Source organism: Cetorhinus maximus, chromosome 12 (genome assembly GCF_964194155.1).
Source record: "Cetorhinus maximus chromosome 12, sCetMax3.hap1.1, whole genome shotgun sequence".
In the NCBI taxonomy this organism is placed as follows: Eukaryota; Metazoa; Chordata; class Chondrichthyes; order Lamniformes; family Cetorhinidae; genus Cetorhinus; species Cetorhinus maximus.
This window is the reverse complement of record NC_135890.1, coordinates 90,620,749-90,636,824: the sequence shown is the minus strand read 5'-3', so window position 1 is coordinate 90,636,824 and position 16,076 is coordinate 90,620,749. Positions and strand designations below refer to the sequence as shown.

At 44.8% G+C, this 16,076-nt stretch overlaps 1 long non-coding RNA gene and 1 other non-coding gene across 2 annotated transcripts in view; both read right to left on the bottom strand.

Annotated features, from left to right (window-relative positions):
- Positions 1-16,076, bottom strand: part of LOC144687118 (uncharacterized) — a 46,934-nt gene that overhangs the window by 18,959 nt on the left and 11,899 nt on the right. The window lies entirely within an intron of this gene.
- trnaa-ugc (transfer RNA alanine (anticodon UGC)) lies at positions 15,803-15,874 on the bottom strand. The gene has a single exon. It is a non-coding gene; the product is annotated as a tRNA-Ala (tRNA).

Genomic DNA, 16,076 nt, shown 5'->3' with positions numbered 1-16,076 from the left:
ATACGCTGATGTATTACAATGAGGTTCCCTATATCCAATGGTGGGAAACGCGGTCTGCGAACTGGCTGACCGGGTGATCGCAAATTGGTTTCACTACTTTGTGAGACTGATTTTTGGCCCTCTCGTCATATTGTCCGTTCACGCCACTGAACATGCCCAACACCAGCGGGCATGGAAAATCCCGGCCTATGTAATTCTAGTTCTCAGGAAAATTGTTACTTCTTGCTATTTAAATGTTATTTTCTATGCACTTAACATTGCCCCTTACTTCATAGCAAAAACTATTCACTTATTAATAAATATTTTTTATGCAAAAGCAAAATACTGCAGATGCTGGAAATCTGAAATATAAACAGAAAATGCTGGTAGTACTCAGCAGGTCAGGCAGCATCTGTAGAAAGAGAAACAAGACAATTGCAGGACAATGACCTTTCAATCAGGACTGGGAAAAATTAGAAATGCAATAGGTTTTGAGCAGTGAAAGGGGGGAGGGAAGGATAAAGAACAAAAGGGAAGGTCTATGATAGAGTGGAAGGCAGGAGAGATTAAATGACAGAAGTAAAAAAGGTTGGGTGTGCAGAGCTAATGGGGTGGTAATGGAACAAGTTAAGAATCTAAAGAAGTGTCTAGAGAAGGTGTGAATGGCACAATGATAAAAAGCAAAAAAAAAAGAGATAAACAAGAGAGTGAAACCAAAACCATCTAAGAAAAGAAAACTAAAACCGACTAAGAAAAGGAAACTAAATGGGGGCAGAGGTTACCCTCTGAAATTGCTGAACTCAACGTTGAGCCCAGAAGGGCGTAAAGTGCCTAATCAAAAAATGAGGTGCTATTCCTCGAGCTTGTGTTGAGCTTCATTGGAGCACTGCTGGAGGCCGAGGACAAAGGGGTTAGCGTGGGAGCAAGGTGGGGAATTAAACTGACAGGCGACCAGAAGCTCGGGGTCATGCTTGCGGACTGAACAGAAGTTTTCCACAAAGTGGTCACCCAATCTGCATTTGGTCCCTGAGTAGACCACATTGTGAGCAGCAAATATGGTAGGCTAAATTAACTATCCTTACTCAGCCTGGCCTATATGTGACTCCAGTACCAGGTTTATGCCTGCCTTTTGTGGGATATGTGGAACATTACTACTCCCCTCCCTCGCCTCTTTTTTCAGTACATTGATTCGGTGCTGTTTCCTGCACCCACCCCAAACTGAAAAATTTCATCAACTCTGCTTCCAATTTCCATCTCCAAAACAGTGAAAGTACACTCTCAGAACAGGTCCTAAGAGCAAAAACCCTTTCGCTTAGACAAGGAAGCAGCTGTCTTTGTTCACTATTTAACGGTTTTCAAGCCTATCAATTTCACAGCCCCATCAACCCATGCTGTGCTCTTGCCTCATTGACCTTAGCGAGTTTCAGGCAGGACAAGAAACCCATGGGCTGGCAGTTAAAACCAGCATGCAGGGTTAGCTCTTCATTCAATGCCAACTTTACGTATTAAAATCGCCATCCCACCTGCCCCACAGGTCCCCATGCACCTCCAAACGCACGCAGGTTAAATGCAAAAGTGAGCAGGATCATATTGGCTTTCCGGCAAGGCGGCATATTTTGATGTTTTATTCCCCTGCATGCATCGACACCTCTCAGCCCTCACTGGGTAAAGTTTCCCCCCACTGTCTCTCAGAACAGCCCAGCCATTAGATAAAAATATGAAGGAGCTTGACAGGGTAGGTACTGAGGCATTGGCTGGGATTTTTCTGGTCCTGCCCACTGCGGGAATTGTCCCGGGTGGGGCAGAAAATTTGATGGTCCAGCCAAAGGTCCGTTGACTCCGGGTGGGAATTTCCTGCCCCGCGGCAGGCGGGACCTGAAAATCCCGGCTATTGCTTCCCCTGGCTGGGGAATTTAGAACAAGGAGGCACCAGTTTCAGGATAAGCGGCTGATCATTTAGGACTGAGATGAGGAGAAATTTCTTCACCCAAAGCGAATCTTTGGAATTCACGACCCCAGAGGAATGCAGGTGTGCCACCATTGAAGGTATTTAAAGCTGAGATAGATAGGTTTTTGGTGTCTCAGAGAATCAAAGGGCTTGGAGAACAAGTGGGAAAGCTGAGTTGAAGCCCAAGATCAGCCGTGATTGTATTGAATAGCGAAGCAGTCTCGACAGGCTGAATGTTCTTATACCAAGGATAAATCTGTAGTACTTTTTGACAGTCTTCAACCCATATATCAAAATTGGATGCATGTACAAGACGGAAACGTACACTAAAACTTAGGGCAAGCAGAAGTGACCAATTTAAAACTTCTAAAGGACCATCTACAACCATCAACATTTTTGCGAGTGCAAGAGATACTTTGGGTGGATGAGTTTATCCCCACTTTTGCTGTTACTTACAAATTCCTTTGGCATTTTCTTTCTCCCTTGGAACAATCCCTGCAACTGAATGATGTGAGGTCCTCAGTTTCAATAAGCTGCAAGGTGCAAAAGTCCTACCGGCAACGAGTGATCGTAGATTGGGCTGCTGCTAGCAATGCCACTGAATATGCAGCATCACAACAAACACATTTTATTCATTTTATTTTCATCATGTTATCTGCCAGAGAATGTGAGTTTAATCTCAAATTCAACATATTGACAGAGCGGAACTGTGCATAATTTATATGGAATACAAGGACTATAATTTACTTAAATACACCAGTAATTATGCTATAGTTTACTAAACACTCTGATAATTATTCTGTTGCTTAAAAAGCCTTCAGCATTTTGCATCTTCAAGGCCAGTCCTAGGTCTTTCAAAATAATTAACCATCATTTACACCTAAGAGGTTATCAATCACACAATTCCTCACAATTTAGCAATTCAATTGATCAGCCCCAACTTCCCTTCCTGGTCCCTATGTCAGCTGATCTTGTTGATGGTTCCCTCTCCTCAGGTCCCCGTCAAATCTGCCACCGTCATCTCTCTCCTCAATAAACACCCTTGACCACTAAGTCCTTGCAAACTACCCCACCATCTCCTACATCCCCTTCCTCCCCAATGTCCTTGAACACATTGTCACTTTACAAATCTGTGCCCATCTTTCTCAGAACTCCATGTTCGAAACCCTCCAATCAGGTTTCTGCCCCATCAAAGTTCTTAACAGCCCTTATCAAAGTCACAAATGACATCCCATGTGACTGTGACCATGGAAAATGATCGCCCTTCATCCTTCTCAAACTCCCTGCTGCCTTTGATAAGCTGACCACACCATCTTTCTCCAATGCCTCTCCGTCATTCAACTCGATAGGACGATGTTTGCCTGATTGCATTCTTATCTATCCAGAAAATCATCTGCAATGGCTTCTCTTCCCACTTCCAACACCATTACATCTGGAGTTGCCCACAAATCTAACCTTGGCGCCCTTCTATTTCTCATCTATGTGATGTGATAGCATTCAGAAACACATCAGGTTCCACATATATGCCGATGACACTTAGCTCTATTTCATCACCTTGACCCCTACACTATCTCCGATTTGTCATACTGCTTGTCTGACATCCAGTACTAGGTGAGCAGAAATTTTCTCCAACTAAATACTGGGATGACCAAAGCCATTGTCTCAATCCCCATTGTAAAGTCTGTTTCTTGGCAACAGTCAGATGCTGAAACTGAGATTATTCTCAACCTTGATATTGTGTTTAACTGTGAGACCAGCTGACTGAGCCCTAGGCCAGGATTTTCCCCTCGGCAATTTGGGGGCGGGGCCCGCTTGCCGAGGGGAAAATGATGCGGGACGACGTTGGGAGGAATCCCCGACGTCAACCAGGTCCCTTTAAATATTTAGGAAGGTGGGCGGACAGCGAAATCAGCTGTCCGCCCGCCGACCTGTCAATGGCCAATTGAGGCCATTGACAGGCTAATTAACCTTATTAAACACCCTGCCCGGCCAACCTTAAGGCTGGCGGGCAGGCCAGGAGCCCCAGCGGGCTGCAGATTATTCATGAAACTTCATCTACTGGCGAGTTGAAGTTTCATGTCCGTTTTGTGAAAAAGTTATAAAGTTTATGTGCTTTTTATTAACATGTCCCATCTCGTGTGACATTGTCACATGAGGGGGACATGTTAATAATTTTTAAATTTTTGTCTTTTTAAAGTTTTTCGGACTGTCACTGGTCTCCCTGAGACAGCACCTTGCCTCAGCGAGAAGTGCGCTCTTTCGCGCACATGCGTGAAAGATCGCACTTTGGCAGATGGGGATTCCCTCCCCCCCGGAACAGGAAGCACGTAGCGCTTCCCATCAGGGATGCCGCTGGGTGGGCCTTAATGATCCTCATGATCCCTTGTAGCCAAAAGAGCAGACCCAGAAACTCACCTTTCAAAACCTGCTTGTGGTTATCAGCCAATAAAAGCTCACAGAAAAGAAAAAGAAAATTCAATATTTCCCTTCAAGTTGACCACTGTTACTTTAAGGTGCACCACGTAGTAGTTTGTCCAAGAACTAGTTATATAAACCAGATATGAGGCTGATGTTATGTTGCACCAGTGATCTGTAAAAAATTAGCAGTTGTTAAAACGTACTGTTCTAAAACAGGCTGTGGGTTGCACTTTGCCTGGTCATGCTAATAATTACGCATTCTGGTAAGCATAATCTGCCTCACAAGGAGTAAATATTTAATGTTTGAGAGCACTGACAACAGGCACAGAAGATAAAAGTCTCAAAACATTAAAAATATACAATAGTAAATTTATAAAGTACCCAGAAGGTCCAACAGACCCCCTGAGCAGCTCTTAAACCCAATTTCACCTCACCATGGAGTCTTTGCAACCATTTTCACACTGGATGGTTTTAGTGCATATGACAGTCACAGAGGGATCAGTTAGCAGAGTTAGGCTGAAAACGTTGCACAAATCCAGGGAAATAGGTAGGCACTACTGTGGCTGTCAACGTGACTCCAGGATGGTGTGTTGCCTCCCTGGTGCCAGGGTCTGGAATGTCACTGAACGACTGCAGGGCATTGTGAAGGGGGAGGGTGATAAGGCAAAGGTCATGGTACATGTTGGTACCAATGACATAGGTAGAAAGAGGGATGAGGTCTTGCATCAAGAATTCAGGGAGTAGACTAAAAAGCAGGATCTCTCAGGTTGGAATCTCTGAATTACTCCCAGTGCCACGTGCCAGTGAGCACAGAAATAGGAGAATAGTGCAGATGAATATGTGGCTTAAGAGTTGGTGCAGGAGGGAGGGTTTTAGATTCCTGAATCACTGGGACCGTTTCTGGGGAAGGTGGGACCTGTACAAGCGGGACGGTCTACATCTGAACCAGAGCGGGACTAACATCCTTGCAGGTGGGTTTGCTAGTGCTGTTGGGAGGAGTTTAAACTAATTCGGCAGGGGGAGGGAACACAGAATGTTAACAGAATAGGGACACATCATAATACAGTAAAACAATCAAGTCAGAGGGAGTACAGCTACATTACGTTTCAAGGGAGTAAGGCAAGGCTGGATGGCCTCTACTTTAACGCCAGGAGTATTACAGGTAAAACGGATGAGTTAAGGGTGAGGATTGACCCGTGGAATTGTGATATAGTAGCCATCACTGAGACGTGGTTGAGGGAAGGGCAGGGTTGACTGCTCAACATTCCGGGAAAGAGAATCTTCAGGCGAGACACGGGAGGGGGTAAAAGAGGAGGAGGCATTGCATTATTAGTTAAGGAGTCGGTTACTGCAGTAAGGAGAGATGATATCTTGGAGAGGGCATTGAATGAAGCTTTGTGGGTAGAGTTTAGGAATAAAAAAGGGGCAACCACATTAATAGGTGTTTATTATAGACCCCCAGATAGTCAGCGGGAAATTGATGAGCAGATATGTGCACAATTCACAGAGGTGTGTAAAAACAATAACGAGAGGGTAATTATATTAGGTGATTTCAACTTTCCCAACATTAATTGGGATAGGCATAGTGTTAAGGGCTTGGATGGAGTGGATTTCTTAAAATGTGTACAGTAGAACTTTTTAGGTCAATGTGTAGAGGGTCCAACAAGGGATGGCGCAGTGCTGGACCTAATTATGGGGAATGAAGCCAGACAGGTGGCTGAGGTGGTGGTGGGGGAGCATTTTAGTGATAGCGAAAACAACATGGTACAATTTAAAACAAAATAAAAACAGAATTACCTGGAAAAACTCAGCAAGTCTGGCAGCATCGGCGGAGAAGAAATCAGTCAACGTTTCGAGCCCTCATGGCCCTTCAGCAGCTGAAGGGCCATGAGGGCTCGAAACGTTGACTGATTTCTTCTCCGCCGATGCTGCCAGACTTGCTGAGTTTTTCCAGGTAATTCTGTTTTTATTTTGTTTTGGATTTCCAGCATCCGCAGTAGCTTTTAGCTTTTTGTTTTTATCATGGTACAATTTAAGCTTGTTATGGACAAAGAAATAGACAAGTTGCAAATTGGGGAAAAGCAGATTTTAGTAAAATAAGGCAGGATCTGGCCAAGGTAGACTGGGAACAGCTACTTGTGGAGAAATCTACAGGAGAGCAATGGGAGCATTCAAAAAGGAAATGGGGAGGGTACAGGCTCAACATGTTCCCTCTAGGGTGAAAGGAAGGAGTAACAAGCCCAGAGAACCATGGATGACCAGAGATATTCAGGATACAATGAGAAGGAAAAGAGAGGCTTTTAGCAGGTACAAGGGAAGCAAATCAGCAGACACATTAGTGGAGTACAGACAGTGCAGGGTGGAGCTTAAGAAAGCAATTAGGAGAGCAAAGAGGGGATATGAAAAAGCTCTGGCTGGTAAAAGTAGGGAAAATCCCAAGATATTCTATAAGTATATCAATGGGAAGAGGATAACCAGGGAAAGAGTAGCGCCCATTAGGGACCAAGGGGGAAATCTTTGGGTGGAGCCAGAGGACATCGGTAGGGTGTTGAACGAATACTTCACATCCGTCTTCACCCAAGGGAATGAGGATGAAGGTTTGGAACTCGGGGAGAGAGACTGCGAGGTTCTTGAGCAAATTGATATAGGGAGTGACAAGGTGTTGGAGGTGTTGGCAGACTTAAAAGTGGACAAATCTCCAGGTCCAGATGATTTGTGTATCAGGCTGCTGAGGGAGGCAAGGGAAGAGATCGCAGGGGCTCTGACCCAATTCCTCTCTGGCTACGGGGGAGGTGCCAGAGGACAGGAGAACAGCTAATGTGGTTCCGGTTTTTAAGAAGGGTTGTAGAGATAAGCCAGGGAACTACAGACCAGTGAGTCTCACGTCAGTGGTAGGGAAACTATTGGAGAAAATTCTGCAAACGTGAATCTATCTCCACTTGGAGCGGCAAGGTTTCATCAGGGATAGTCAGCATGGCTTTGTCAGAGGGAGGTCATGCCTAACAAATTTGATTGAATTCTTTGAGGAGGTGACCAGGTGTGTAGATGAGGGTAGTGCAGTTGATGCAGTTTATATGGATTTCAGCAAAGCCTTTGACAAGATCCCACATGGGAGACTTATAAAGAAGGAAAATGCACATGGAATACAGGGTAATTTGATAAGGTGGAGTCAAAATTGGCTTAGTTGTAGGAGACAGAAGGCTGCTTTCGTGACTGGAAGCCAGTGTCCAGTGGTGTACCACAGGGATCTGTGCTGGGTTATATAAACGACATAGATGACTATGTGGGGGGTAGGATTAGTAAGTTTGCGGATGACACAAAGATTGGCCGGGTAGTTAACAGTGAGGTTGAGTGTCTTGGGCTACAGGAAGATATAGACGGGATGGTCAAATGGGCAGGTAAGTGGCAGATGGAATTTAACCCTGAAAAGTGTGAGGTGATACACTTTGGAAGGAGTAATTTGACAAGGAAGTATTCAATGAATGGCATGGCACTAGGAAGTTCTGAGGAACAAAGGGACCTTGGCGTGTGTGTCCATAGATCTCCGAAGGTGGAGGGGCATGTTAGTGGGGTGATGAAAAAGACATATGGGACAAAAGCAAAATACGGCGGATGCTGGAAATCTAGAACAAAAACAAAAATACCTGGAAAAACTCAGCAGGTCTGACAGCATCTGCGGAGAGGGATACAGTTAACGTTTCGAGTCCATATGACCCTTCATCAGAACTAAGAAATATGGAAATGAGATGAAATATAAGCTGGTAGAGGGGGGTGGGACAGGTAGAGCTTGATAGGGGGCCAGTGATAGGTGGAGGCCAAGAAGAGACTGCCAAAGATGTCATAGACAAAAGGACAAAGGGGTGTTGACGGTGGTGATATTATCTAAAGGATGTGCTAATGGAGACATTAAGGGTAGCAAGCAGGACAAGCTAGTGGCAGATGGCCCTAGTGGGGGTGGGGTGGGGGGTAGCGATGCACACTCACAAGCCTAGCAACCCAGCAAATGATTCCCAGGAACTTTTTATTACACAGAAACATAGAAACATAGAAAATAGGAGCCAGAGTAGGCCATTCGGCCCTTTGAGCCTGCTCCGCCATTCATTATGATCATGGCTGAGCATCCGACTCATATGGAACACTTGCCTTTATCAATCGAGGCATAGATTACAAAAGTAGGGAGATTATGTTGGAGCTGTATAGAACATTGGTGAGGCCACAGCTGGAGTCCTGTGTGCAGTTCTGCTCGCCACATTATAGGAAGGATGTGATTGCACTGGATGGGGTACAGAGGAGGTTCACCAGGATGTTGCCTGGGATGAAACATTTAAATTATGAAGAGAGGTTGGATAGACTTGGGTTGTTTTCGTTGGAGCAGTGAAGACTGAGGGGCGACCTGATCGAGGCGTACAAGATTATGAGGGGCATGGACAGGATGGATAGGGATCAGCTGTTCCCCTTAGTTGAAGGGTCAGTCATGAGGGGACACAGTTCAAGGTGAGGGGCAGGAGGTTTAGGGGGGGGATGTGAGGAAAAACTTTTTTACCCAGAGGGCGGTGACGGTCTGGAATGCGTTGCCTGGGAGGGTGGTGGAGGCGGGTTGCCTCACATCCTTTAAAAAGTACCTGGATGAGCACTTGGCACGTCATAACATTCAAGGCTATGGGCCAAGTGCTGGTAAATGGGATTAGGTAGGTAGGTCAGGTGTTTCTCATGTGTCGGTGCAGACTTGATGGGCCGAAGGGCCTCTTCTGCACTGTGTGATTCTGTGAATATATTGACTTTGCTTGATACAATTGTTTAAATATCATTGGATTGTTAAAGAATTTTTAAAAAGCAGATTGAGGGAAAGCTGCTTTTACATTAACTGTATAGACGAGTTTGTCCAGTTACTGCACAATTTTCAAGTAGGATACACCTATTTCACCTAAATGCAAGCTTGCATTCAAGTTTCTCGACCACCATAACCCAGCATCTTGCCAACATTATAAAACTAAGAAATTTATTTTTACCATACAAATTGTGTAATTATTTATACAGTCAAGCACAAAAGAGTTCAAGGCCGTCAGTGTTTCAAATGGAATTTATTTACCATTACATCAAGGATGCTCAAAATAAATTCCATGAACCAAATGCACACCCACAAGTCTAGCAACCTAGCAAATGATTCCCAGGAACTCTTTATTACACAAAAACACAGAAACATAGAAAATAGGAGCCAGAGTAGGCCATTCGGCCCTTTGGGCCTGCTCCACCATTCATTATGATCATTGCTGAGCATCCAACTCAATAGCCTGCACCCCCTTTCTCCCTATATCCTTTGATCCCTTTCGCCCCAAGAGCTACATCTAACTCCTTCTTGAAAACATATAATGTTTTGGCCTCAACTACTTCTGTGGTAGCGAATTTCGAACAGGTAGATTTTAAGAAGTATCTTAAAGGAGGAGAGAGAGGTTTAGGGAGGGAATTCCAAAGCTTGGGAATTCGGTAGCTGAAAGCACAGGCCCCAATGGAGTGATGTAGATGGGGAATGTGCAAGGGGTCAGAATTGGAGGAGTGCAGAGAGCTCAGAGGGTCGTAGGGCTGGAGGAGATTCCAGAGACTGTCTGTCATGGAGAGAGTGGCTGCCTCCATGAAGCTTCAAGCATGGCTCTGAAATGGGTCCATGCAGGTCATGACCACGGCCGTGCACGAGATGTCTGCTGCTTTAATGATGACAGACTCCACCCCCTCCCCCAGACACACTGTCCCATCTCCCACCAGCTGAATCTGCTCCTGCACAGATACAGGTGGATCAGTCTTTGCCGGGACCCTGAGGGGCTCTGAGACCCAGAGGGTGGAGACCACAAGCCTCTCGGCAGTGAGAGCAGGGATCTGAGCAGCCTGTCTCTCCCTCTGCTGAAACCACACAGGATGCACCATCTAGAAGCAATAGTAAGGGTCTGGGCCAGAAATTGTAATTCCCCAAGGGTGAGCACATGGTGAATTGGTAATATATTAATTTCTTTTTTAAATAACGACATAAAGTGTATTGATTGGAACCAGTTCCAGCTCAAGCCCAATCCTAAACCCAGAGGACCAGCTCACCCTTTTACTGGTTTCATGCTGTAAGATTTTGATAATATAACTGATTTTTAGGGTTCTATGTTGGTCTGAAGTAATATTTATGGATTTTATCTTAACCACTTTTTAAGGAGCTCAGTTTGAATTTCTGTTGGTGTGGAGCTGCTTGCGAAGCCTTAAAGGAGCCAAAGAGTCTGAGTTCAAGGAATTCTATTTGTTTTACTTACACTATGTGCAATTGAAGGCTTCTTTTTTAGCTTCAAAGAAATAAACATAAGCAAGGGTGCAGTCACAATGTTGGGGGTTTACTATAGGCCTCCCAATTGCCGGCGGGAGATTGAGGAACAGTTATGTAGGCAGATTTTGGAAAGATATAAAAGCAATAGGGTTGTTGTGGTGGGTGATTTTAACTTTCCCTATATTGACTGGGAATCACTTAGTGCTAGGGGTTTGGATGGTGCAGAATTTGTAAGGTGCATCCAGGAGGGCTTCCTGAGACAATATGTAGATTGTCCAACTAGGGAAGGGGCAATACTGGAGCTGGTATTAGGGAATGAACCCGGCCAGGTGGTCGAAGTTTCAGTAGGGGAGCATTTCGGGAAAAGTGACCATAAATCAGTAAGTTTCAAGGTACTGGTGGACAAGGATAACAGGAGTCCTCGGGTTAAGGTGCTTAATTGGGGGAAGGCTAATTATAACAATATTAGGCAGGAACTGAGGAATCTAGACTGGAGGCGGATGTTTGAGGGCAAATCAACAACTGACATGTGGGAGGCTTTCAAACATCGGTTGATAAGGATTCAGGACCGGCATGTTCCTGCTAGGATGAAGGATAAGTATGGCAAGTTTCAGGAACCTTGGATAACAAAGGATATTGTGAGATTAGTCAAAAAGAAAAGGGAAGCATTCGTAAGGGCTAGAAGGCTGGGAACAGATTAAGCCCATGGAGAATATAAAGAAAGTAGGAAGAAACTTAAGCAAGGAGTCAGGAGGGCTAAAAGGGGTCATGAAAAGTCATTGGCAACCAGGATTAAGGAACATCCCAAGGCCTTTTATACATATATAAAAAGCAAGAGGGTAGTCAGGGAAAGGGTAGGCCCACTCAGGGACAGAGGTGGGGATCTGTGTGGGAGCCAGGAGAAATGGGAGAGATACAAAATGAGTACTTCTCATCAGTATTCACCAAAGAGAAGGACTTAGCGGTCGATTTGTCCAGGGAAGTGTGTGTAGATAGCCTGGATCATGTGCAGATCAAAAAAGAGGTGTTAGGCGTCTTGAAGAATATTAAGGTGGATAAATCCCCAGGGCCAGATAGGATTTACCCCAGAGTACTGAGGGAGGCAAGGGAGGAGATTGCTGGGGCCTTGACAGAAATCTTTGTATCCTCACTGGCTACGGGTGAGGTCCCAGAGGACTGGAGAATGGCCAATGTTGTTCCATTGTTTAAGAAGGGTAGCAGGGATAATCCAGGAAATTACAGGCCGGTGAGCCTTACGTCAGTGGTAAGGAAATTATTGGAGAAGATTCTTCGTGACAGGATTTACTACCATTTGGAAACAAATGGGTGTATTAGTGAGAGGCAGCATGGTTTTGTGAAGGGGAGGTCGTGTCTCACTAACTTGATCGAGTTTTTCGAGGGAGTGACAAAGATTATCGACGATGGAAGGGCAGTGGATGTTATATACATGGATTTCAGTAAGGCCTTTGACAAGGTCCCTCATGGCAGACTGGTACAGAAGATAAAGTCGCACGGGATCAGAGGTGAGCTGGCAAGATGGATACAGAATTGGCTTGGTCATAGAAGACAGAGGGTAGCATTGGAAGGGTGCTTTTCTGAATGGAGAGCTGTGACTAGTGGTGTTCCGCAGGGATCAGTGCTGGGACCTTTGCTGTTTGTAGTATACGTAAATGATTTGGAGGAAAATGTAACTGGGCTAATTAGTAAGTTTGCAGACGACACTAAGGTTGGAGGAGTTGCAGATAGTGAAGAGGATTGTCAAAGGATACAACGGGATATAGATCGGTTGGAGACTTGGGCGGAGAAATGGCAGATGGAGTTTAATCCGGACAAATGTGAGGTAATGCATTTTGGAAGGTCTAATACAGGTAGGAATTATACAGTAAATGGCAGAACCCTTAAGTGCATCGATGGGCAGAGGGATTTGGGTGTACAGGTCCACAGGTCACTGAAAGTGGCAAAGCAGGTGGATAAGGTAGTCAGGGAGGCATATGGCATGCTTGCCTTCATCAGCAGGGGTATTGAGTATAAAAGCTGGGAAGTCATGCTGCAGCTGTATAGAACCTTGGTTAGGCCACACTTGGAATATTGCGTGCAATTCTGGTCGCCACATTACCAGAAGGATATGGAGGCGTTGGAGAGGGTGCAGAGGAGGTTTTCCAGGATGCTGCCTGGTCTGGAGGTTATTAGCTATGAGGAGAGATTGGAGAAACTCGGATTGTTCTCACTAGAGTGACGGAGATTGAGGGGCGACTTGATAGAAGTTTACAAAATAATGAGCGGCATGGACAGAGTAGATAGTCAGAAGCTTTTTCCCGGGGTGGAAGAGTCAATTACTAGGGGACATAGATTTAAGGTGAGAGGAGAAAACTTCAGAGGAGCTGTGCGGGGCAAGTTTTTTACGCAGAGGGTAGTGAGTGTCTGGAATTCGCTGCTAGAGGAGGTGGTGGAAGCAGGTATGATAGTGGTGTTTAAGAGGCAGCTTGACAAATACATGAATAGTTTGGGAATAGAGGGATACGGACCCCGGAAGTGCAAAATGTTTTCGTTTGACAGGCAATATGATCGGTGCAGGCTTGGAGGGCCGAAGGGCCTGTTCCTGTGCTGTACTTTTCTTTGTTCTTTGTTCTTTGTTCTTTGTTCTTTGTTCCACAGGCTCACCACTCTCTGGGTGAAGAAATTTCTCCTCATCTCAGTCCTAAGTGGTCTACCCAGTATCCTCAGACTGTGACCCCTGGTTCTGGACTCCCCCAACATCGGTAACATCCTTCCTGCATCTACCCTGTCTGGTCCTGTTAGAATTTTATAGGTTTCTATGAGATTCCCCCCTCATTCTTCTGAACTCCAGCGAATATAATCCTAACCAACTCAATCTCTCCTCGTATGTCAGTCCTGCCATCCCAGGAATCAGTCTGGTAAACCTTCACTGTACTCCCTCTATAGCAAGAGCATCCTTCCTCAGATAAGGGGACCAAAATATTTCAAGTGTGGTCTCACTAAGGCCCTGTATAACTGCAGTATGACATCCCTGCTCCTGTCACTATGAAGACCAATATACCATTTGCCTTCTTTACCGCCTGCTGCACTTGCATGCTTACCTTCAGCGACTGGTGTACGATGACAACCAGGTCTCATTGTACATTCCCCTCTCTCAATTTATAGCCATTCAGGTAATAATCTGCCTTCCTGTTTTTGCTACCAAAGTGGATAACCTCACATTTATCTACATTATGCTGCATCTGCCATGCATTTGCCCACTCACTCAGCTTGTCTAAATCACACCGATTTGGACAAATCACATCCTCCTCACAGCTCACCCTCCTACCCAGCTTTGTGTCATCTGCAATTTTGGAGATATTACATTTAGCTCCCTCATCTAAATCATTAATATGTATTGTGAATAGCTGGGGTCCCAGCACCGATCCCTGTGGTACCCCACTAGTCACTGCCTGCCATTCGGAAAAAGATCAGTTTATTCCTACTCATTGTTTCCTGTCTTTCAGCCAGTTTTCTATCCATCTCAATACACTACCCCCAAGCCCATGTGCTTTAGTTTTACATGCTAATCTCTTATGTGGGACTTTGTCAAAAGCCTTCTGAAAGTCCTAATAAACCACATCCACTGGCTCCCCCTCATCAATTCTACTAGTTACATTCTCGAAAAATTCCAGTCGATTTGTCAAGCATGATTTCCCTTTCGTAAATCCATGCTGACTCTGTCCGATTCTGCCACTGTTTTCCAAGTGCTCAGCTATTAAATCTTTTATAATGGACTCTAGAATTTTCCCCACTACCGACTTCAGGCTGACTGGTCTATAATTCCCTGCTTTCTCTCTATCTCCCTTTTTAAATAGTGGGGTTACATTAGCTACCCTCCAATCTGTAGGAACTGTTCCAAAGCCTATAGAATCTCGGAAGATGACCACCAATGCATCCACTATTTCTAGGGCCACTTCCTTAAATACTCTGGGATGTAGATTACCAGGTCCTGGGGATTTATCGGCCTTCAATCCCATCAATTTCTCCAACACCATTTTCCTACTAATACTGATTTCTTTCAGTTCTTCCCTCCCACTAAACACTGTGTTCCCCAACATTTCTGGTATGTTATTTGTGTCCTCCTTTGTGAAGACAGAACCAAAGTATGTATTTAGTTGGTCAGCCATTTCTTTGTTCCCCATTATAAATCCCCTGTTTCAGGATGTAAGGGACCTACATTTGTCTTCACCAATCTTTTTCTCTTCACATACCTATAGAAACTTTTACAGTCAGTTTTTATGTTCCCCGCAAGCTTACTCTCATACTCTATTTTCCCCTTCTTAAACAATCCCTTGGTCCTCCTTTGCTGAATTCTAAAGTGCTCCCAATCCTCAGGTCTGTTGTTTTTTCTGGCCAATTTGTATGCCTCTTCCTTAGATCTAATACTATCTCTAATTTCCCTTGTAAGCCATGGTTTGGCCACCTTTCCTATTTTACTTTTGCTCCAGAAAGAAATAAACAATTGTTGCAGTTCACCCATGCGCTCTTTGAACGTTTGCCATTGCCTATCCACCATCATCCCTTTAAGTAACATTTCCCAATCCACCATAGCCAACTCGCACCTCATACCACCGTAGTTTCCTTTATTAAGATTCAGGACCCTAGTCTCAGAATCAACTACGTCACTCTCTATCTTGTTGAAGAATTCAATTGTATTATGGTCGCTCATCCCCAAGGGGCCTCGCACAACTAGATTGCCAATTATTCCTTTCTCCTTACACAATACCCAGTCCAGGATGGCCTATTCTCTAGTTGGTTCCTGGACATATTGGTCCAGAAAATCATCCCGTATACACTCCAGGAATTCCTCCTCTACAGTATTGTTACTAATTTGATTTGCCCAATCTATATGCAAATTAAAGTCACCCATAATTACAGATGTTCCTTTATTGCATATGTCTCTAATTTCCTGTTTAATGCCATTCCCAACATCACCGCTACAGTTTGGGGGTCTATATACCACCCCCGATAACATTTTTTGCCCCTTAGTGTTTCTCAGCTCTACCCATACAGATTCCACATTATCAGAGCTAATACCTTTTCCTCACTATTGCATTAATTTCTTCTTTAACTAGCAACTCCACTGCCTTTTCCTATTTGTCTGTGCTAAAAATTTACTGTGGAGATGCTGGGGATTGAACCCAGGGCCTCATACATGCAAAGCATGCGCTCTACCACTGAGCTACATCCCCTACACCTGTTAGGACTTTGATTGTTTACTCTCTGGCTTGCCTTATTTTGAAACCTAAGGTGTGCCTATATCATGTGGACTGCAGTGGCTCCAGAAGGCTCCAGGTGGCACCACCACCTTCTCAAGGACAATTAGGTATTGGCAATAAATGCTGGCCTAGCAAGCGACACCCACGCCCCATGAATGAATTTTTAAAAACTGTT